The sequence below is a fragment of the Opisthocomus hoazin genome, chromosome 11, assembly GCF_030867145.1.
Source record: "Opisthocomus hoazin isolate bOpiHoa1 chromosome 11, bOpiHoa1.hap1, whole genome shotgun sequence".
Classification (NCBI taxonomy): Eukaryota; Metazoa; Chordata; class Aves; order Opisthocomiformes; family Opisthocomidae; genus Opisthocomus; species Opisthocomus hoazin.
Window position 1 is genome coordinate 16,663,435 of NC_134424.1, and position 22,668 is coordinate 16,686,102.

At 45.6% G+C, this 22,668-nt stretch overlaps 1 protein-coding gene and 1 long non-coding RNA gene across 2 annotated transcripts in view; one reads left to right on the top strand and one right to left on the bottom strand.

Moving 5' to 3' along the window:
* Positions 1-10,637, bottom strand: part of RHOA (ras homolog family member A) — a 26,938-nt gene extending 16,301 nt beyond the window's left edge. The window contains exon 1 of the mRNA XM_075432476.1: positions 10,492-10,637. The gene's annotated coding sequence lies outside the window, so the exon portion shown is untranslated. The remainder of the gene's footprint in view (positions 1-10,491) is intronic.
* On the top strand, positions 10,380-16,641 carry LOC142362688 (uncharacterized). The gene is made up of 3 exons (XR_012765222.1): positions 10,380-10,438; positions 13,670-13,880; positions 15,085-16,641. It is a non-coding gene; the product is annotated as an uncharacterized LOC142362688 (long non-coding RNA).
* Positions 16,642-22,668: the final 6,027 nt, after the last annotated feature.

The following is a 22,668-nucleotide window of genomic DNA, read 5'->3' on the forward strand; positions in this document are numbered from 1 at the left end:
GGTTCTTTCGGAGGGTTACATGTGAAATTTAACACTTGCAAAAAAGTCCCAAAGCTGGCAAAGCACAGGGCAGGCTGCTGACATTGCCTGGATTAAATGTAATCTCCAGAGAAACAGAAATTTTCTGTTACAAGACTGCAGCACAATTGAAAAGCTGACACAGAAGTTCAGCGTAGTATCCAACAGGATTAAAATACTGGACCTAGGTCCTTCAGGAAGGTCCTCAGACAGGGCGAGCTGAGCACTCAGCTTTCTGCTAGCAGCTTATTCAGACTATTTGTTAACCATGCTCAAGTCTGGCAAGCTTTACTAGTTTGGGAAAAGTGCTTTGCAAACATAGCTGTACATGTCCAGAGCCAGCTTTAAATTGGGAGCAGTATCGCTGCATTACAACCCCAGCTAATAAACCTCACCAGGTCTCAGCTAACTCCACAAATAGCCCGCTCAAGCCTCTGTCCCACATCACCAGAACTGGGAGCAGGGTCAGCTTAACTGCATTAGGTCTTAACACCATTGGTTCAGTGCCAGCCCTGGGGAACCCTTAATAACTGATGAATTTTACACACTCATTAAGAGTTATCCAAAAGTACAAAATTGGTGTTTAACAGGCACGGGCATTCAGTGAATTTCAGTTTTGGTTTATGTTGCCTCTACAATGGCTGTGACAGGGCAGAAGATGTGTCATCCAGCACAAAGCCTGCCAGCACAAAGTTTTTGAGGACACCTGAATCGGCAGTCAGTACTAGATCCGTGTTGTGTGTCATGCGGACATAGCACGTCTAATCTGAGATATCATGTGAAGTCTCAAAGCTGGATTCATCCTATCACATTACAGCCTTTGACGTTGCTTTCCTCTTCAGGATAAATCCTGTATGACAACAGAGAATTCATCTGACTCTTAGAGAAGAAAATTGGTTTTGATTCTGATAAATTTTCTTGATTTCTAAACACCAGAGGAAAGGGCAAAACTTTTTGGTTGGCTCTCCCTCCCTGTACAGCCCACCGGCCAGTGCTTTACAGGAACAATGCCCCAGAGCACCATCAAACACTCCCAGGAACATACAAACTATCTTTTGTTAAAACACCCAAGCCATGACCTGTGCAACCCTCTACACCCAGCACTGTGTCCAGCAAGCAGCTCCAGCACGGACACTAACCTGGGGACCAACTTGTTCCTACTGCTAAACTTACACTTCCTACGCTCAGAGACTCACAGACCGTCCTTCGCTACAGGTTTACACACATAAAAAAATGGGTACATTGGCTTGGGACATAGGTCTCTCCACCTCAGTGTCTGCCATTCAGGACCAGCTTAGGAGTGGATTCCTACAGAAAAGCAGAAGAGGAAAAAGGAACGAGAAGCTTCCCCTCCATGCTCTCCAGCCTCCAACCATTCCAGCTCAGGAGTTCCTTGGGTCAGATGTGGTTCCCATGAATTTGGTAACCTCAAACCAATTTCTCTTCCACGAGCTTGTCCAGGCTCCCTTTGAACCCATGTAAACTTCCAGCACTCACAACATCCTGTTAGAGGGAGTTCCCACAGCTTAATTACACATTGTGTGTAAAGCCACTTCCTTCAGATTCAACATTGTCCCTATTAGTTTCTTCTACTCCCTCCTAAATCCGAAACGGAAAGAGAGCGAACGGTTTACCTCGCTCACCCTCTCTCTGCTGCTCACATAACAGCCCTTCCAGACTGAAGCACCCTACCGTAGAGTTGGTTGTGGTTTTGGGGGGGGTTTGTTTGGTTGGGGTTTTTTTTGTTGTTTGTTTGTTTGTTTTCTTTAATACCTTTACATCGTTCTCAGCAGCAACTGGCTGATCTATCAGCTGGCTGCTCCTAGCGTAAGGGGTAACAAAGCGGTAGAGGTGTCACTCCCTGCTTCAGCCAGGGGGGCCCTGGGAAGCCCAGCAACACAGCCCCCAAGCACCGGAGCTGCTGCCACACAGCCCCAGGGGCCGGCGCCCAGAGGGACGCCCTGTGTCGACAAGGCGTGCTGCTATACCCACTCCTGTGCTGCTATACCCCCTCCCGCTGTATCAGAGAACCACACCCTGAGCTGCTCGTTTCAAGTGCAAACAAGCTGCAGCTTGGTCATTCCCTGGCACGCATTTCACTCCTTGCGTTAACTCCAGCGTGGACTATCTTGACTGTAAAAAAGGCGGTTACAGAGAATCCCCTACCATGCTTCTCACTCCAGCAGTCAGTTACACTTTCTGCATTAGCGATGAGGTTTTATTTGTCACTTCCTCATTTATTTGGCCTCTGCAAATTTCTTCACACTGGTATTTTGTGTTGCTTCCAGGTGATCAGTAAGAAATACAGCCCAAGAGCTAACTCCTCCATGTTCTCACTAGACACAGATTCACTTAAGTCTCTACTTGCCTTTTAAAGAGGTCCTCTTTCCACCAAATTGAGTACGAACCATATTGATCCTGTACTGGCTTAGCTTCTCACTGAAAATGACGTGCAATTACTGTCAAGTGCTAACCGAAGGCTGAGATGAACACCTGTACTTAAGAACCAAACTGAAACAATTAACACTAATTGTTTCTATTTCCCCCAGTCCAGGTTGAGTGACATTGCCTTAACTCTTTTCTGAACGCTTTGTTACTTATTCCATTATTGTACCTGGGATTGATGTCTTAGTCTGAAGGGATTATAATCATTAAGGCTGTCCTACTTCTCTTTATTATTCTTGCATATTAGGATTCTTTCAAACTGCTTAAACTGCAGCAGTACGTACAGAGCTTTCTGGAAAAAAACATTATATAAAACCCCTCCATTCTCAGGCCAGAGATCTTCAGAGCTGAGAAATATACCAAAACAGAGGTGCCAATCACCAAGACTGGTCAGATTAGGTGTGCAATACCATTCAACCTTTTTTTAAAAAAAATTATTTAGAAATAATCAAAATACCTATTTATAGGAAAGTTCCCTGTATATAGATAACTAACTGGTACAAGATAAGAAACCAAACCGAAAGAAATGCTCAGCTCTCACAGAAGACCACCAGTGCAACCTGCACAGCTCGACATTCCTAAATGACCTGAAAAAGCGAGGAAAAATAGCAATACAACAAAATTTACTGATGATGCCAAGATGTTCAGGTAATGAAGGCAAGGGCTTACTGTGATGAATTTCAGAACCTTAACAGACTCTGTGCCTAAGCAATAAAATTTGAAATAGATAAATGTGAAGTGATACATAACTTCCTACGTGAAATGATGGACTGGGGGCTGATTACTGCTGCTCAAGGGCAGTATTTTAGGGTTATATAGTTAATGCCTTTAAAATACAAGCTCAACACTCTGAAGAGACAAAAAAAATTTAAAATTCCAGTATTAAGAACCAGGAAAAAAATGAAAAACCAGAAATCATTAAGCTGATGTAGGAAGCTACAAGTGCGCCTGCATCTTTCAACTCTGTGTGCGGTTGTGATCCTCCCCACGTCAAAAGGCTACAAAGGAACTGGAAATGACTCAGAGCAGAGCAACACATGATTAAACTATAGAACAGCACCCATATGAAGAACAACTATGACAGAACTGGAAAAAGGACAATCTGGAAGAGAAGTAATCAAGGAAGAAAATGACTACAGACACTTCTCCAAGATCCTAAGCAGTGGTGAGCAAAGCTGAGGCCCCAGCGTTCAGTCTTTGCAACGAGGACAAGGGCACATGGGATGAGCCAGGTTCAAAGCAAAGCCAGGCAGGTCTCCCAGCAGGGCACACAGCAAGGCTTCACTGTTTCAACCAGATTTCAACTTTTTCGAGTCATAATTTCTTAGCCATAGGTTTCTCTTGGAGCTGCTTTTTTCTCCCAGTTACTTTTCATGCTTTTGATATTCTGTTTTGTATTTTCTATTTTCAGTTTCTGCTCTTGTCCTATTTCATCTGTAGGGCTTTCCTGCATTGTTTTTTAAGTGCAAACAAAACAGATGTCTTCATTTCCTTTCCAAGTCAGGTTATTTAACTAGCTTTCAACACTTGATGAGGGAAAAATATCACAAAAGGAGGTTCCTGAACCATCTTTTTTAAGCCTGTTTAAGCAAAAATTGTTAGAAACTAAACCAGCAATATGTGCAAGCAACACGCTCTGTCTTCACGCTGTCACCATGCATCCTGTTTTGCAAACACCAAGCTTAGCAAGGTCCTCCTGGTCTACAAGTTTTCTTTGTTCTCAACCATCTGCAAAGTTCACCCCTATGCTGTTCACCTATTTCTATGCGATTAGTAAATTAACATAATTTCAAAACCCAAGGAAGAAGACAAATTCCAGCACTTCTCCCCTGCCTTGCTCTACCATGACCAGTCCCTCTCCAAGGCTGAAGGCAAAGCTGGGACTATGGGGGCAGAAAGCAGTATTTTGTCCTCAGGACCTGTGGCTGCCGTTGCTGTCCTTCCACCCACACTTAACATTCTTGTTACTTTGCCCCTACTGACTAGATCTTTGTTATCTCTAGGTATGACAACTTACGAGAGCACTTCTGTTACGCAATTCCAAGTCCCAAGATTACTTTGCACAAAATGAGATTAGGGCTTAATATTGAGGTAATTACAGTAGATCTGCGGATTTCCACTCATGTACAATCTGCAAAATGCTCTGCATTTGTGAGATCTTTTTTCTTGATATCCCCCCCCTGCCCCGACACCTCCAGCATATCAAAGAGGACTTGGGGCACCCACACGCTGAACAAAGCAGGTTCTGCTTGGGCAAGACAGCTCTGCCTTTACACACCCACCACTACCCCATAGCTGACAGCAGGTGCACACAGGGGCAACAGAAACTAACTCTTTCAGACAACCAACTTTTTGTACCCATAGCTGACACACTCACCTGTGCTCCTCCTCCCATCACAAGACATCTGTTGAGATTGCACTGATTCAGGTCAAACACCCATCAAGTCCAGCACCCTGCCTGGCACACACAGGTATCTCAGATGACTAAGATAGAGTAAAAGAAGAGGCAAACACATTGATATCTCTGCAAGTGTATTTTCTCCGTTTCCAGCTTGGGAGCATTCTCAGGTTTATTGTGTTCGACAGCCCATTTGATAGCATTTTCTTCTGTGATTTCATCTGTTTGATTTTGAAGCCACGTAAATCATTGTCATTCAAAGCACTTTGTGGCACTGCATTCTGCAGTCTTAGTACAGACTGCAGGAGAGGCACCATCAGTGCTGATCTAGACCAGACTGTGCTTGCTCACTCATGTCTTTGTCGAGCTGAAGGGTTCAAATCTTCTTAAGCATCCCTTGCACGGAATCCATTCCCTATCCCTGATCATTCTTCCCAGCCTCTTCTTTGCTTTTCTAGTTGCATTGTATCTCAAAGTCCATCTTCCTTTGTGCAAGACCACAGTAATCAGTGTGCTAAGAATCGAGAGCCATGATGCTACTCTCTGTTTTCTTTATTCGTTTCCCCAAAGCCCCTCACACATGCTCATATGATCACTGTTGAACATTAAACTCACACTTTCACAGAATTATGACAAGCTCTTCCTCCTAAGTGGCAATAATTAACTTGCGCCCTGTCAGTGCATAAACAAACCCAGATTCCACCTTCCAACTTTGTATTCATCTGGAAGAAATTTAATTTGACATTTTACTGCCTGTAATTCCACGTCAGAAGGACGAGCTGCAACTCCTCCTAGTCAGATCTTGTCTTCTCTTACTACTCATCACCTTTCTCACCAGATCATTTATGAGTGCGCTAAACAGTACAGGTGTAACACAGATCCCTATTCTACTCCTGTCCCAAATTTCCCTTCTCTGTGCTAGTTGAGTCATTAAAAAAACTCCAGTAGATTTAAGCAGCACCATTTCCTCTCCAAAAGCCACACTGACTTTCTCCCACTGCAAGCTGTTAGTTTATCTGGTTATCTTTTTTTTTCAATGCCTTTTTAAAAAGTAAATTGCAACTCTGTGATATCCTGTTAAACTATCTTTAAGAACTGCTATTATGTAAGCCATCTCCTATTTCTCTGGCTTCAAGGTACCTAAGTGAGAAGTTACACAGCATAATTAATAATCCGGTCATTTCAGGCCTGAGTTTCCTTTGGAACCCTTGGGCAAGCACCATCTGGTCTTGCCATTTTGTAACTGTATTTACCACTTTGCTCTAAAAACTTCTTTGCTGACACTTCAAGCAGAGACAGATCTTCCAGTGAGTCCTGTTCCAATTCTCCATAAAGAGAATTTCTGGCATAGGAACCCCTTCAGGCTCCTCCAAGGTAAATGGGAATGCACATATGCACATAAGTCATTTAACTTTCTATCAATGGCTTCATCATCATCAAATATTTCTTTCACTTCTTCACCACCCATTGCCCCTCCCAACTCCAGCAACTTTCTTGCTTCTAACATACTTGAAAAAGAAATTTTCTTTTTCCTTTTGCTATTAATATGATGTTGCTCAGAATCTCTCTGGCGGGTCTTTGTATTTTTCATTTGACCTGCCAGAGTTCACGTTCTTATTTACTTTTCTGGTCAACTTCATGATTTGAACTTTCTGAAGGCTGTATTCTTATTTCTAATACTTTATCCCAAACTGCATGTTCATTCTCATCTGTCAACATTCCACAGTATAATTTAAAATCTTCCCAACAACATTTTCAATTTCAAGCGCAGAAGCCTGGTTCTGCTGTGGTTTACATGGAATCCAGCCTTTCCAAACAGCTTTTGGACTGAGGTTCAAAAAATGAGCCAATTCACTGTGTCAGTACCAAGTCAAGATCCTACTGTAAGACGGCCTTCTCGGCTCACAGTTTCAACAGAGCAGATAGAAGGTGAAGAACAAAGAGCCTCCAAGTGTAAAATATAAGAAAAATGAAATGTTCACAAAGAATGCAAACAGAGATAACTGGTACTGGGAGAGCACCTAGTTCTTTGAAACCACCTACACGCACAGAGGCAACCTTCCTTAAAACTGTGAAGATGAGGAGGAGGAATCATTTTGTACACATCCACACTAGATATCTGCTCCAGCTGTGACAGTTCATTCAGTCAGTACATGGTCAGGTGAGACAGACCTATTTATTGTTGCAAAGCACTGCTAATTAACTGAGCAAAGAGATTGAATTCAGCCCCATTTCTGATTAAAAACAATTAAAAAAAGCAAACAAACCCCCCACAATTGTCAGAGCTTGAGGAAAGAAAGACCTCATATTCCTTGTGGGTGTACTGCCCAATTTTACTCCGTATACTAGGGAGTCTCCATCTGTTCCTTCTATTAGGGATCTTGGTCATGAAGGCTAGTCAGAGAAAGACAAGTGAATCTTGTTCTGATTAGTTTAATTAGACAACTCACTTTAGGAAGGACTGGCTGTTAGCTGCGTGTACGCAACAGTGAATGGCAAATATCTTAATTAACAGGTGGCCTATGGATATCTTGGTTCTTTTACTGTCTCAGATGTCCTTCTCAAGTGAAAATATGGTGACAGGAAAAGGACAGAAGAGAGTTGCTCTACCAACTCCAATTATGCTTTTGGCAGCTTTTGTTCACAATCCAGAATGAGGTGAGAACAGAGATCACATCAAGGCCAGAAGGCACGAGGGACACCTAACAGCGGTGTAAAATGGCTTAAAGAAACAATAACTTAACCAATGTACTGGAGACTGTCCTTTGGAATATTTGTGCTTATTTTTGAGATGATCCCCTAACTAATAAGCAACTACCTCTCTCTACTTAGCTACCTAGCTATCTATACAGTGTCCAGTGTTGCAGGAGAGGAATCACACCAACAGGCAAGCAGCAGAGGATCTTCACAGTGCATTCAGGTGTGTGTGTTTGTATAGCTGTATCCCTGGGAATGAACACAGGCTGTTTTTATTTTGCACAGCACTGTTCCATATTATGGGGTTCAACCCTTATTACTTGTTTACTAGGACAGACTCATCACAGATGAATTTAAGATCTAAAGGGCATTCTGGCTACCCTTTATCAACATGCTAACTTCCTCAAACTCACCGATTAAACTTTTCCTCCACATCAGATAAACTGCATTTGAAGACAAATCGGAAGACAACAGAGCGGCCCACGAGAGTTTAAATGGATGTGGAGTAACATATGAGCCAGACTAGAGTTTAGTGTAAAAGATAGCGTCTGAGTGGAGACTTGGAAAGAACCTAATGATATCAGAGCAGAAGGGAATAAAATGTTACAGAGAGACCAAATGATACAACAGGCTAGAGAGAAGGTAGTAGTCAAGGTCAGAAATTTCTAGGCCTGAGTCGACCACAGGAACGGCGTAAAGATGAGCCAACAGGGTTTGGGGCAATATACATACGCTGAGAGAAAAAGATGAAGTATAAAAAGTAGGAAAAACAATAGCTACCATTAACAAAAATGAGGAAACACGGTATTCCTAAGCCCTTCCAAACTATCAAACTGTTTTTATTTGGAATATGCTTATCTGAAGAGCCATCGCTAGTCCTACATCCTGGTGGCAGTTAAGATCATTTAGGATGTTTTTACTGTCAATTCCTGGCTCGGAGAATTCCCCGCCTCTGGCGCTCAATTGCTGTGGCACTCAGCCAGAGTGTGAGCTTGGTGAACGAGGAGGGATAACACAGGAGTTGCTCAGCCTAGCGCTCCAACTGAATTTCTTTTGCCCCTCGTGTGAAGATGCATTTATGTCTTGAGAAATTATTTAAAAAAAAACCCCAAACACGTATTCTAGTGTTAAATGATACAAATCACCCATTAAAATTAATTTATGTCAAGCATTTATGCTGAATATGCTGTTAAGCATTCCAGTGAACTAATTAAAACGAAATAAGGCTAATGGCAATTTTTCTTTTTTTAAACATGCAACCTTGGTCCAAATCAGAGCCACAATTCGTCTGCATATTTGAAACAGAAATGCTGTGTGGCTGGAGACCTGGGTAAGGCCAGAACAGTGCAGGAGGAGGGCACACAGACACATCAGCAGAGCCTTCAACAGAAAGTAAATATTTTCACAAACAGTCTTTTCAGGGAGGGAGAGACTTTGTGTTTCCCCAGTGAAAAAAATCCCAAAATAAAGCCACTGCAGAATCTAATACTTTGAGTCATAAACAACATTTAGGACAGGTAAAACTAATTTTTGATATTTCTGAGATAAAAAGAGGGTTAAAAGTTTGCTTTTAGAAGAAGTGCAGTTTCAAAATCACACAGACAGCAGAACTGCTACCTAGTCTGAGCTCTGGGGTGGGGGGGAAAGCAACAACCAACCTAACATTCCCTAGGTAGGTCTTCGGATTTAGTTTTCTCCGTCTCCTGCATCGTGTACAGAAAGAGTGGGTGGGAACCACTGCAAATGAAGGGTTCCCTGCCCCAAACAGGTGAACTGTACCGGGAGAGAAACAAAAGCTGGATATGAGGCAGCAACTAAAAACAAACAAACTCCTGTCCCAGACACCTCATGGAGACAGACTTAAAGCGATATCAAAGCAGTTAAAGCATCATTTCACCGGGGACAATACTTGTCCTGAGTTTCTGTAATAACTTTAACCCTGTAAATCTCTATAATAAGCTTTATGGAGTGGTTGTTTGGTTTTTTTTTTTTTGAGACTGAAACGCAACTCAAGTAGTCTCGCGGTTCCTCTCGCCCCTGAAGGAACAGGCTTCCTGGTAAAGAAGGTTTAGGCAGCGTATAATTTTAAGCTGGGTGGTTTTTGGTCCGAGGTACAGCAGCCGGGCCACGCCAAGCCAGTCGCGCCAACAGATCGTTTTAACCCAAAACCCGGCTCCTCGCTACAGGCTCGTCTGCGTGCACCGGGCCTGCTGAGGCTCCCACCGGCTTCAGTAAAAAAAAACAAACCACGACTGAAAGTTGGGGCTGCGGGAAGGCGGTTTCTGCCCCAGACGAAAGTTCAAGCACCGGCGAGCACCGGGCCCGGCCGCGACTACACGCGGGACGCGCGGGGGCTCGGGGTCGACCCACGCGTGTAGGCGCGGCCCGTCCCGGGAACCCGGGCTCACCCCGCGGCCCGGCGCCTCCCGCGCGCCCGGGTGACGTCACCACAACAAGCTGCCAGTCAGCCGGGTCACCCCCACCGCCCGCTGCCCACTCGTGTCACACCCCACGGCGGGGGAGGGGGCTGAGCACCGCCCCCGCGCCGCCCACGGGAGCGGGGTCCCCACCGCGGCCCAGAGGCAAGCCCTCAGGGCCGCGCCCCAACCCGCCTGCCCCGGAAAAGGCCCCGTTACCGGCCCCGGAAACTTGGGGGCTCTCGGAGGGGCGGCCGGGCCGCCGCCCCCGCCCTCCCCTTTTGTGCGCGCGATGCCGCCCGGACGCGGCGGGCGAAAGGCTCGGCCGGGCCCGGCCGCCCCCGCCTGCAGGCCTCGGCGCGGGCTCCCGGCGCGGGCTCCCGGCGGGGGCGGGCGGGCCCCACCCGGCGGCGACGGCGGCGCCGCGAAGTCGGAAGGAGGGGGAGAAGGGGAAATAAAGCCGGTGAGCCGCCCCCCCACCTCCCCACGGGCGGCGGAGAGGACCCTCGCCGGTACCTGCGGCCTGCGCTGGGTCTCGCTCCCGCCGCTTCCTGCTCCACAGGCCCGAGCGCGAGCAGCGGCGAACGGAAACGGGCGGGGCGGAGGCGTGCGCGCTCACCGGCCCGGCCCGGCGCGACGCGGCGCTGCGCTCTCCCCAGCCCGGCCCCGCCCGCCTCCAGCCCGCGCGCGCGCGCGCCCCCGCCCGCCCTTCGGCCAATCGGCGCGGCCGGGCGCGGGGGCTGCCGGGAAGGGGCGCTATAAAAGCCTGGGTGCTATTTACGCCGCGCGGGTTGGGTTGGTGCACTTGCGCGATGGGAGGGGTAGCGCTGTGCTGCGCCGGCGGTGAGGGGCTGCGGTCCCCCCACTCATCGCTCAGCCGGTTGAGCTGCAGGCTGTCCTTCGGCCCCAGCAGTGCGTGCCCCGCGGGGGGACAGCGGTGGGGGAAAGCTCGCTGCTGGGCAGGGCTGCCCGGGTCTCGCTAGGCCAGGGGAAGGCAGCTGTGCTGGGGAGCTGTTGTAGCAGAGCGCCCCGCCGGCCATTCAGATGAGCTTCCTTGGCCTGGGAGGAGGTTCCCTGTTTGCTCCAGTGGAGCAGGTAAGCTCTGCTTCTTAACAAGAGCAGCAGAGCCGTTGGGGATGGAGGAAGCCGAGGCGCTGGCAGGCGGTGCGGGAGAGAGCTGGAAGGGCTGGGCTCTGCGCCACGTCTCTCACTGCCAGGATCTGCTGAGTAGGCCTCTGTTGGCATCTCTGATGGCGAGGGTTGCCCTTGGCTCGGGATGCAGAGCCTCCATGGTTGATGCAGTGCTGCCTTTGTGTCCTGGAGGAAGGTTACTGCTTCATCTGTTGCCATGTTTCCCTCCTCACACACCTGAGCAGGCTCAGCAGGTGGAGCTGGCCTTAGAGGGACTCGGGTGTCCCTTCACTGAATAGGGAATTCGTGTGTACTGAGGGGGTTGGTGCCAGTCAGCCCCTGCACATCTCTCAAGGTTCCCCTGTGCAACAGGCACAGCAGCTTTCAGCTGGCATTTGGGGATAGCCTATTTACTCCGGGTTCCCCTCAGGGAAACTGGGTGCTGTGCCAATCCTGGTATGTGATCCTGTTAACAGGTGCCTCTTCCCATCCCCGTTCCCTCCTCATTTGACTGTGTTTGCATTGCCAGCTAACTTTAGACTTGACCTTTTTATGGACTACTCCCTGGTGTCTGTAGAGGAAGGAGCTGCTTAACTCCTGTCAGTAAGCATGTCTCTGGGACTAGCTGTCTCTGAGAAGTGTTTCAAGGAAGATGACTTTTTTTTAATTGAGCAAACATTTGATACAAACTGATAAATGGTTTTAAGGCATACAGCTTGGCACTGATTCTCCACTTGCATTTAACGGTGTGTGCAGTCCTGAGACCCTGTGATAGCTTGTCCTGTGAAGTATGCCTACAACTCTGACATTACAGGCACGTTGACACAGCAGTTCATTTGTCTGAAGTCAGTAGTGAAATTACTGATGTGGTTTGGACACCAGCTTGGTGGGGCTCTAACCACAAATCAGTTATTCTGAGGTCATATTTTCATAATATTTTTTTTTATTATTATTCTTACTGGCTGATAGAGATCCTTATGGCCTACTACTGTTGTTCATGGTCCAGTGGGAAGTTTGGCCTTTGTTTGCAAAACACTGTTGGGTGCTTTGATCACAGTATGAGTGCAGTCCTTTTCCTGGAGTGGTATGGGTCTATGGCCCCAGGTCCTGTTCTGTCAGGTAAGCACTGTTCAGGTGGGCATCATGTTAATCTAAGTGCTTCAGGAGACAGTTTTTCCCAGTTCGGTAAATACATAGCTTTTAATGGATAATAGCTTTGATTTTAATGAAGGTGGTAGCCAACAAGCTCTACTACCAGCTATGAGGCTCCTCAGTCTAATTCTTTCCGTAAGCCACATCTTCTGAAGGTGTCCGTAGTGCTAACTTGCCACATTATCTTATCTTTTTCCTGTGTGTGTCATAGTTCGAAACCAAGTCTTCATCCTGACTTTTATGTTATGGCCAGGACGCCACGAGGTGTCAGCTTTCAGGATGAGAACTGCAGTGTATTCTAAAGCAATTAGTTTGTTCATAAATGTAAGGTGTGTTTTTTTCTTTCCTAGTTTATTTTTTGCCAAGAGAAGAGTCCATACAGGATGGGGGAAAAAAGGTTTCTTAACTGGTAGCCAGGAACAGATGAAACCTCCCAGAATAAATTTTGCAGATATTTTCTATTGCAGAGATACTTTTTTGCAATTGATTCCACCCAAGTCAGGCAGTCTCTCAAGTGTGTTTACAGCTACCAGAAACAGCAACTACAAAAACTGAGAGAAAATAATAGAAAGCAGTAGCTGATAAGATTTTTTTTTTTCTTAGGGAACATAACATGGGTTATGATTTTAGTCAAGCTATACACTCAATTGAAAAGTAAACATAATTTCCTGTGTCAGGAAACTGAGACCTTAATTTTAACACCACAGCATGACGTTATTTAGCTAAAATCCTTCCATAACTGGCTCAAAAGTTTCTGTTAATTAATTGTATCATACTTTAGTTTTATAAGTTTTTTTCTAGATACCATTCCCAGTTTCCATACATGCTTACCAATGTAATATGGTACGTCAGTGTTCTCATTGCTTGAGAACTATAAGCTGAGCAGTGTGAAGCACTACCCAGTAAAAATGTGTTTGTGTGGTGGTGGTGTGTTTTTTTAAAAAAACAAAAATCCCCAACAACTTGCATTTCCAAGCTGATTTGGATATCCAGCTCCTCTTAAAGTCAATAACTTTCATCTGAACCCAGGCTGCTCAGATTCATAATGGATTAAAATTAGCAGGTCAAACCACTCAAAATGTGTTAAGTGTCTTCTCAGGTCCCTCATATGTGGCCTAATTAAGCAAATAGGAACTCTCCCAATGGTGCCAGTATAAAAAGATGTAAAAGCAGCAGAGTTGAAACAAAAATGAGCTCTATTTCTTCCATTTAGGACATCATTCTTCCACTCTCCTCAGTCTGTGCAGCATTTAGGCCAAATGCAGGCCTTGATGAAGTTAGTTTTTAACCTGTCTCACAGATAAAGAAGCCTGAAGGGCAAGTTGCTTTTCTGAAGTCTTAAAGGAAGTGGCCACCTCAAAAGCATCCTCCTTCCCTCTGACTGTAGCAATTAACTCGTGTCTCTCCACAGGCATCAGCTTGCAGATGGACCCATGGAACAGAAACCATTGTGGTTTGGGGGAACGCAGGCTTTCCAAGAGCAGCTTGGTTCCTGAAGCTTATCCACTGCCTCCCCAGATGCAGCAAGCACTCTTTAAAATCCTACAACGAAGCAGCGAGAGATCTTTGTGTTCTGCATTCCCTGTCCAAGTGTGGGATCCTCCTGGTCTTCTCACATAAAGGTGACTTACTACCTGAACCGAAAGTTTATCTGGCATCCCTGCCTGGGAATGTGCATCCAGAAGTTTGTACCTCTTAGAGACCCTGGCTGGCCCTTGGGCACGACAGCTTTGGACAGCAGTGTCTTTCACAAGCTCAGCCCTTAATCCTGGTGTGACCCACCTTCCTCTCTCCCACAAATAGGACACAAGTGGCTCCTCATGCAGTTCTGAAAACCTTTCCTATATTTCACCATCATTTTGTTCCAAGTCGTTTATTTTTCTGCACAATTCTTTTAACTCATGCCTCAGCTGAAAGCTGCTTTGAATTTCAATTCAGTTATTCAGCTTCTTTCACACCAACACAGCACCTTTGCTTTAAGCTTGTATATGGCATTCTGCTGGCTTTAAGTGCACAGTCACTGCTATGGCAAGAAAATGCAATGAAAACAAGTTTACCTTGTGTTATATGTGGAGAGACTTAATTGAATTAAAAATTCTATCAGAAAAATCTACAGTTTGACTAGCTGGCAGCAAGTGAGATCAGTGAATTTCACTTTATGCTCAAAGACCAAATTTATCCAGAACTTAGAGTTTTTAAATGGAGCAGAACAGACAAAATTCAGAGGTCTTCAGTAGGATCCAGCAATAACTCTACTATGCAGAAATATTTAATGCTTTGTAAAACTTCTGAATAGAAATGGAATTGAAGATTTCAATTGTACAGTAAGGTATTTAATATTAATTCTTTTTGCGCAGTTTGTAAGATAATCTGATAATTTTTTTCCTGTTTTCTGAATTTAGAAATATTTGGATGGGCTTGAATTAATTGTACTGTGCAGAAGTGAATTATACTGTTTTCATTCTCAGTTTTAGAGAATAAACTGAACAGAATATATTGATGCAACTTGATCCTGAAAGAATTCCATTTCCCCACAATTTTACTAGTATTTAAAAATCTGTTTTTCTGTTAAGCGCCCCCACTACCCCAATTCTGATTTTGTTTCAAGAACCAGCAAAAAAAACCCTTAGACTATTTGCCTTATTCCAGATACAAACTCTGCATGAGACACAAACGTACAGTACACACAACACTCCGGTTATATCCCAGGCTGGCTTGTCAGCAGAGGGAAGACAGCAGAGAACATCCTACTGGGACTAAATTTTCATATGTGATTTCAGCCTGCCATGAAATGCTTAGTAAATCCACTATTTTTCTCACATGCAGAAGGGAAGGACTAAGGGATATGCCGTCAGTGTGAAACACGCTGTAGCTGAGCAGCAAGGACAGACCTACCAGTGACCTACAAGAAGCTCCAGGCTTGTCTTCCATCCGGATGGTGCCTCTGCTCTGCTCCCTTCCTGCTGTCTGCTGCTACGCTCTGGAGAAGCCAAATCACAGGAGGACCGTAGCAGGACACCTGGTATGTGCTGATACAGCTGGGAGGGGAAGGGGGTCCTGACCGTGGCCTGCTGTGGGATGTAAGGCTCACCTAAATCAGCTGCTGCAGGGTAGGATGAGAACTGAAGCCTTAGTAGCACTCAGTGCACCTGGCTGGGGGGTCCTGTACCACCAGGAATCTGTCCTGGAGCCTCTCCCTACCTACGTGCATAAAAAGAGAGAAAATGCATAATATTCGCCGTTATTCAAGTACGCTGCTCCAAGTGACGTTAGGAGGACTGATTTTGAGGCTGCTTTTAGCGCCTTCTGACAGAGGAGGGAGCTGTCAGCTCACCATTGAACTGCTCAGTGAGCAGAGATGCCCACCTGGGAGCTGGGTAAGATGTCTGGGTGGCTCACCGAAGGCACATGTTAAGCCTGACTTGCAGGAGGTGAATGCTGTCCTGAAAGTGCTTAAATCTTTTGCTTTAAGTGCACGTACAGGGTGTTTTGTGTCCTTGTACATTGAAACCCACAAGAACTAGTCTGCGGGGACAGTGGGAGCAGCAGGCCCGAGAAGCTGTTCGGAAGCGGAACATCTGGCACTGGGGTCCTGCACTTTGTGTTGCTGTAGCAATGCACCCCTCCACTGCACCAGGAGCCCCTGGAAAACTGTGGCCTGTGCAACACCTTCCTGCTAATGGCTGGAGATGGAGCACCCTCCTCTGTGCCCGAGCAATGTGAGCAGCGTGTTTATCCAGGATACCTGCCAGGCAGCAGAAACAGGCAAGGAAAAAATTAGGTTAAACTGGTCTGAGGTTGACTCAACCCAGCATGGACTGGTTTGAAGTGGACTAACAACCTGATCCTATCTGCCATTTCTCCTGGTACAACTCATCAGTAGCCTTCCTGCCTCAGCCAGTAGCAGTGTGACAGAATACAGCTTAATTACAACCCTGAAATAAAAATAATTTCTTCATTAGATGTTGCTATACGGCTGCATCAGTCATCTTCTGTCCCGCTGCTCATGGCAGAACTCCAAGTGGGCTGAATCGTGCTGGTTTGGCAGGTATGTGGGGTGGTGGTTGAGCATGCAGCTGGGCAGAATGGGCCTCTGAATCAGAAGCTCCTGGTGACGTTGATAAACTCAGTTTGCCACAAAGGTCTTTTTCTACTTCATACTGGAGCTGTCTTTATGCAGTCTTTCTGCCTTCAGAAGTATGGCTGAGAGCCAATTATTGCGAATCATATGCATTCATTTGTTAGCTGTTGGGAAAAGGCAAGTAAGAAAAAGTGGTGGCCATGTTATGTGTTTGTGGACTAGCTTCCACCATGCTTGTCTTCTGGCAGCAGTTGGGTGACAAAGACTGAAAGTCAAGGCAGCCTGTCTTCCTACCCAGGATATTGTGCTTTATTTCTCCAGCCATGGAGATAATCCTTATGTCAGATGATTTCACTTTAAATTGTAGTGAGACCCTGAGCTGATTATTTAGGATTGGTGTGTTGCTTTGTGCCCAAAAAAGATGGATTGTTACTTGGCTAAGGCTAAATGAGGAGGGAATACCAAATGCCATATGAAATGGAATCTCTTTTCAGCCCCAGTCAGTCCCCCAGATCCTGTTCCTCTTTCCCAAGGTGCTGGTGCTAGAAACCAGCAGCCTTTCCTCCACCTCAGTCAATGCACCAGCATCAGCTTAGTGCTAATGGTTCTGAGCTGGTCTGAATTAATGGTAAATCTTGTGTCTTGTACAGCAGTGACTGACTCACATCAGCTGACTTGATCGTTTATTCCAGGAAAATAACACTCAAATTTGCCAGAGAACTGTCCCTGACACACTGAAATATTTGTGAATTCAAGGCTTTTGCAACTCACAGAATCACAGAATGTTCGGGGTGGGAAGGGACCTCTGTGGGTCATCTAGTCCAACCCCCTGCCGAAGCAGGGTCACCTACAGCAGGCTGCACAGGACCTTGTCCAGGCGGGTCTTGAATATCTCCAGAGAAGGAGACTCCACAACCCTCTGGGCAGCCTGTTCCAGTGCTCCGTCACCCTCAGAGGGAAGAAGTTCTTCCTCATGTTCAGACGGAACTTCCTCTGCTTCAGTTTGTGCCCACTGCCCCCTGTCCTGAACTCAGAATGGCAATTTCTAAAAGTTTTCCTCTAAAAATTATTTATATTGAAATGTGCAGATTGTGCAAAGCGCATTGCTAGACTCTTCAATTTAAGAAGAGTTCAAAATTGATCACTTGGACCAACAGGAGCCTCTGTTTCAGGCAACTCGGCTCAGACAAACGTAGAGCTGCACAAAAACCTCCCTGAGAAAAATAAAGGCATAAACTTGGGACTTTGTCTCTCCATTTCATGCTGAGCTTTTTGGAAGAATATTTTAGCTTCAGTAACTCAGGAAAGGGCTATATCTAAATGGAAAAAAATGTCTTTTCCCAGTGACGGACTTAATGCAATCCTTTTATGTTCTTCTTTACTAAATACTCTTTTTTTTTTTTTTTTTGACAAGAGGCAAAAGGTGCAGGAGCAAATGCTGCAGAGGCAAAAGACTTCCACTTTCATATGGGAGGAGCAAAGTTTTTGTAGTTAAGTGGGGAAACAGGCTTGATTTTAGGTTTCTGAGTTTTGGCATAAGTCCCTGTGGGATATGTCACTGGCCCTTCCCAGCCTCTGCAGAGTGTTGCATTTCTTCATGAAAATAGGACTTTTGCTGGTATGGGAGTAAACAGAGAAAAATGTAGGGGATGTGCCGAGGATGAGGGGGAGCAAAGTAGATGTTACGTGTGTGGTGAATGGCTCTGAGTTAACTGCTACCACTGTGTACCTCTGTCATTTCAATGTGCTATGTAAGGCCACATCCCAGGGCTGAAGACCCTCCTGCTCTCTCAAAACTTCAGAGGGACTCTGTAGGGCTCTCTCAGACGTGGCTAGACTGACCCCTAAATGGCAGCAAGGACCAGTTAAATCTCAGAACTGCCTCATAAACTTCTGAAATCTTGGGAAATTGATTTACCTGCAAAAGTCACAGAATCACAGAATATTCGGGGTTGGAAGGGACCTCTGTGGGTCATCTAGTCCAACCCCCCTGCCGAAGCAGACAAAATGTGCAATGCTGAGCCAAAATATCATCTTGTTATTTGGAGATTGACCTCAACTCAATTTCTGACTTTGCAGACGAGGGCAGCAGTTTCTGAAAAATAGCCTGGTCAGAAAATCTGCCAACTTTCAGCAGAAAACATGCTTTAGCAGTTTACATGCTTTCTGCTTGATTGGTCCCTTATGCTCAGGCTTTTTTGCACCCAAGTGTCACAAAATACTTCTGACAACCCATGACACATCTGTCCACCGTTGCTCCTCTGTCGTTCCTCTGGGCTGCGTCTCAGTCCTTACCCTTTTCTGGCTTTGTCTATTGAGACTGCAACAAAACCCAGCAATTCTGAGTGGTGATCTGCACCACAGGTAGATTTTTTTTTTTCCAGCAGTCACTGAAATGGGTGGAATTCTCTCAATTTCCCTTACACATCTGTGCCTGAGTTAGTTATCATGATTCCTACTGTAGAAAGGCAGAGATGAAACTGAGGCACAGTTTACTTCAGCCTAAAAAGGAATAGGTGCCTACAGAGTTCTGGCCTGGAGGGGCCTTTTTTACTGAACTGGAACCAATGCAGCTGCACCATAACCTACATCCATGGTCTACCTAAAACTTGAGTTGATGCCAGTCCCAGCTCATGCAGCTAGATGGGAAGTAGCTTGTTTGAGTCTTGCTGTTGTTACTGGTTTCATCCCTGAAGAGCGCAGGTAGCTTGTATAGAAGTCTCCAGTTCAGAATTACAGACTGGTTGAAGTGGGAGGGGACCTCTGGAGGTCATCTGCTCCAACCCCCTGCTCCAGCAGGGTCACCCAGAGCTGGTTTTCCAGGACCGTGTCCAGATGGTTTTTGAGTGTCTCCAAGGATGAAGACTCCACAACCTCCCTGGACAAACTTTGCCAGTGCTTGGTCACCCTCAAAGTAAGAAAGTGTTTCTTGATGCTCAGAGGGAACCTGTGTTTCAGTTTGTGCCCACTGCCCCTTGTCCTATTACTGGGTACCACTGAAAAGAACCTGGCTTCATCCTCTTTTCACCCTCCTTTTGCATGTTTGTATACGTAGGTAAGATCTCCCTGAGCCTTCTCCAGTCTGAACAGTCCCAGCTCTCTCAGCCTTTCGTCACAGGAGCGATGCTTCAGTCCCTGAATGATCTTAATGGCCCTTCACTGGACGCTTCCCAGTGTGTCCATGTCTCTCTTGTACTGGGGAGCCCAGAACTGGACCCAGCACCCCAGGTGTGGACTCCACAGTGCTGAGTCGAGGGGAAGGATCACCTCCCTTGACCCCCTGGCAATGCCTTGCGTAAAGCAGAGCTGGGACCAGCATCAGCTGAGCCTGGAGGGGCTCAGGCTCCCCATCAAACAGCTGTTGCTTAAGAGTGAGCCAGAGAAATCGTGCGCGTGTGCTTTTACCCACTGGAAATGAAGGCACTGAGATTGAGCCCGACTGTGTCAAGGAGGGAAGGGTGGTGAGTGAAGCTGTGTTATGCAGGGGAGGGCAATGCAATTTCTAGTGGTCACTGCAGTCCTGGTTCAGTGCAAGGGTTTCTCATGTTATCCTCTCTTCCACAGCAGCAATAAAAAGTGCAATAAAAAGACAAGAGAACTGCAATGCTCTGTTGTGACACCCTCTTCTGTCTCCTCCCCAGTGCTGGAGGTAGGGCTCTGCACTCAAAATTCAGATGCAGATCCCATTTGGCATTATAGCTGAATAAACTATAGGATTAAAAATATTTCTGGATCTCCCTTTAAATGGTTTTCCTTCTCACCATGGTGTACTTGGCATCACTGGGGATGGGATTTGCACTTCTGTGCTCTGTTGCTGCAAAGTTATGCCTATGTCAGGGTTAGCAGTTCAAGCTGTCTAGTCAAGGGAAGAAGAAAAGCAGCCACAGGAGCCAGTTCAGGCCTCCTGAAGAAACCAGGTCAGCTGAAACAAGTTTTTCTATGGGGGCACTCATAAATGTGCTTGTCTAGCAGAGCTGCAGTGGAGGGCTTATATGTGGTCTGGTTTGAACCAAAGCCATCATTGCAGTGGGAGCAGTGCACCCTGCTCTGTTTGGCAGTGGCCTGGCCTGATCTGGTTGTGAGATGAGAGCAACGAGATTTGGCTTAAAACCTGGGGGTTTGAATGCAGTGAGAAATGTTTCCACCACCACACAAGTCAATAACTGGGGAGAAGTGCACCAGCAGGCAGTGACAGCTGTAGGAGGGAAGAGGGATCACACTGAGGTGGAATAATGTCAGAAATCTCCTGTGTTTAATAGCTTTTGTTATGAATGGTGTGTCCACTGCAATCCAAAGGTAGTAAGAAAATAAAGGGAAATATGAGAGTGTGAATAATCAGGGCTTCTGAAAGTCCTTTTGGAAGAGCTTCCCTCCTTAGATTTACAGCAGCTCCCTGCAGATGTTTTTTCTCTGGAAGAGGCTTGTGAAGTATTTTTTTAAGACAGTTTTTTGCCAGGAAGGAGATGAAAATCTTAAAACAAAAATATCTTTGAACTTCAAATTTGGAGTTGTTGTCATAATGCAATTCTTTACACAGCTGCCAGAGAGGTATTTAAAAGCATTATTTACGCACATGCGTTAAAAAAAGGAGCACAACATGGCTGTGAGAAATTCATTTTCTGGATTTGAATCTAGCAATTAAGGTTGGGACAAATGTTCGTGTTTGTTGTTCCTTCTTCAGTCACTCTAGTAAAACTAGAGGAGAACCACTGACATGAAAGCTCTGTTGGCGTCGTTACCACGGGGCTGCTTTGCTTTGTGGAACGTCAGCTCCTCTCTGGTTACAGGGCAATTGTGTAAGGCTCTTAAAATCCTGTTGAAATCGCTGAAGCCTATTAGGGGATCCCTCATTAAAAAAGCTGGATGACAGTCTAAAGTGTCACTCGCTGTAGAGAATGAGCTTGTTGGCAAGACCGCATTAAAACCAGCACTTCTTGCAAGCACAGTTTGCGAACCCAGAGAGACAGAGTGTAGCGTGTTCATGCTTTCCTTCTTGTTTCTGTCTGGATGGAAAATGGAAAAACACACTGGGTAAAATATCTCATGTTTTCAGCAAGAAAAAAATCTAAACTTAATCTAGATTTCACATACAAGAGAGGAGGTTAAAAAAAAAAAGAAAAGCCTGTAGATGTGTGTACTTCTCGGCTCAAAGACAATGTAAGATCATCCTCAGTATAAAGAAGGAAATACACGATCGCCACTAAGACAATGAAAGTTGAAGGCATGCCACAGGAGGAGAAATTAAGAGAATGTTTCAATGCAAATGGCCCTACAAAATACATTTTCACCAGGAAAAGATGTGCATGGCCCCGTTCTTCATGTGTGTGTGATACCCTGCAGTAGGAGGTACAACTATTCACAGTGCAGGTAAAGGGAGATCCACAAACATCTGTGAGAAGCATCGCTACTGATTTCAGCAGAACAGAACGCTGCTGCAGAGAAGAGATCCCTTCTGACCCCTGCTTGGCATCACAGGAGGAATTTGACCAGACCTGTTTGGTCATGAGTCAAAGTTGCGCATCCTAGTTCCAAATGACTGGAGCTATAAATAGTTTGAAATGATTTTCAGGGGAGTTCAAAGTTGAGTAACGCATCCCTCCAAACTCTTTATTCACAGAAAATCAAAGCAATGTACAAATGCGATTGCTGACCATGGGGAGGGGAGTCTGAAGGACTGATGGTCACTCTCACAGTAGCTACCAGAGGTGACGTGGCATCTAAAAGGAAGAGATGAAAACTCCATCACAATTTGCTAAATAAAAACCATCTTAGTATCTCACTAAATAGCTGACAATCAGAGGGGCAGAATTGTGATCTGCTGTTTGGTGCTTCAATAGCAAAAGGAGGAGCTCATAGGCTTACAACCTGCAGCAGTTTTTCTTCCATAACTTCATGAAAGTTTGCTTGTAATATCCGTGGAAATTCCCTGTGACAAAAGTCAGGATTAAGACAAAGGGCCTAACAAAATACCTGGAGTAATCTGTCTGATTCTGTGCATTCCTATCCAAAAATGTGAAGTCAAAATGGAATAGGTGTAGAGAAGTGGAATGGAGGGCGATTGTAAGAACACAGATTTTTATTAATTTATTTATCTCAGCAAAAGGAAAGCCGTAATAAGATGTTGCCCCCAAAGTAATAAAACTCACCAGAGACTGAAGTCAATACACACTCAAGTAAAGATAGGTCCATGCTAGTTCTAAATAAAAGTTGGTTGGGAGCCTTCCACTGACCCGTGTCTCTCCAGAGGAAGTATCTGGGAAAGCTATTTACAGCAGGAAGGAGTCTGGTTATTTTAAAGGTAGCACAGGGTAAATTTATTGAGAAGTCAT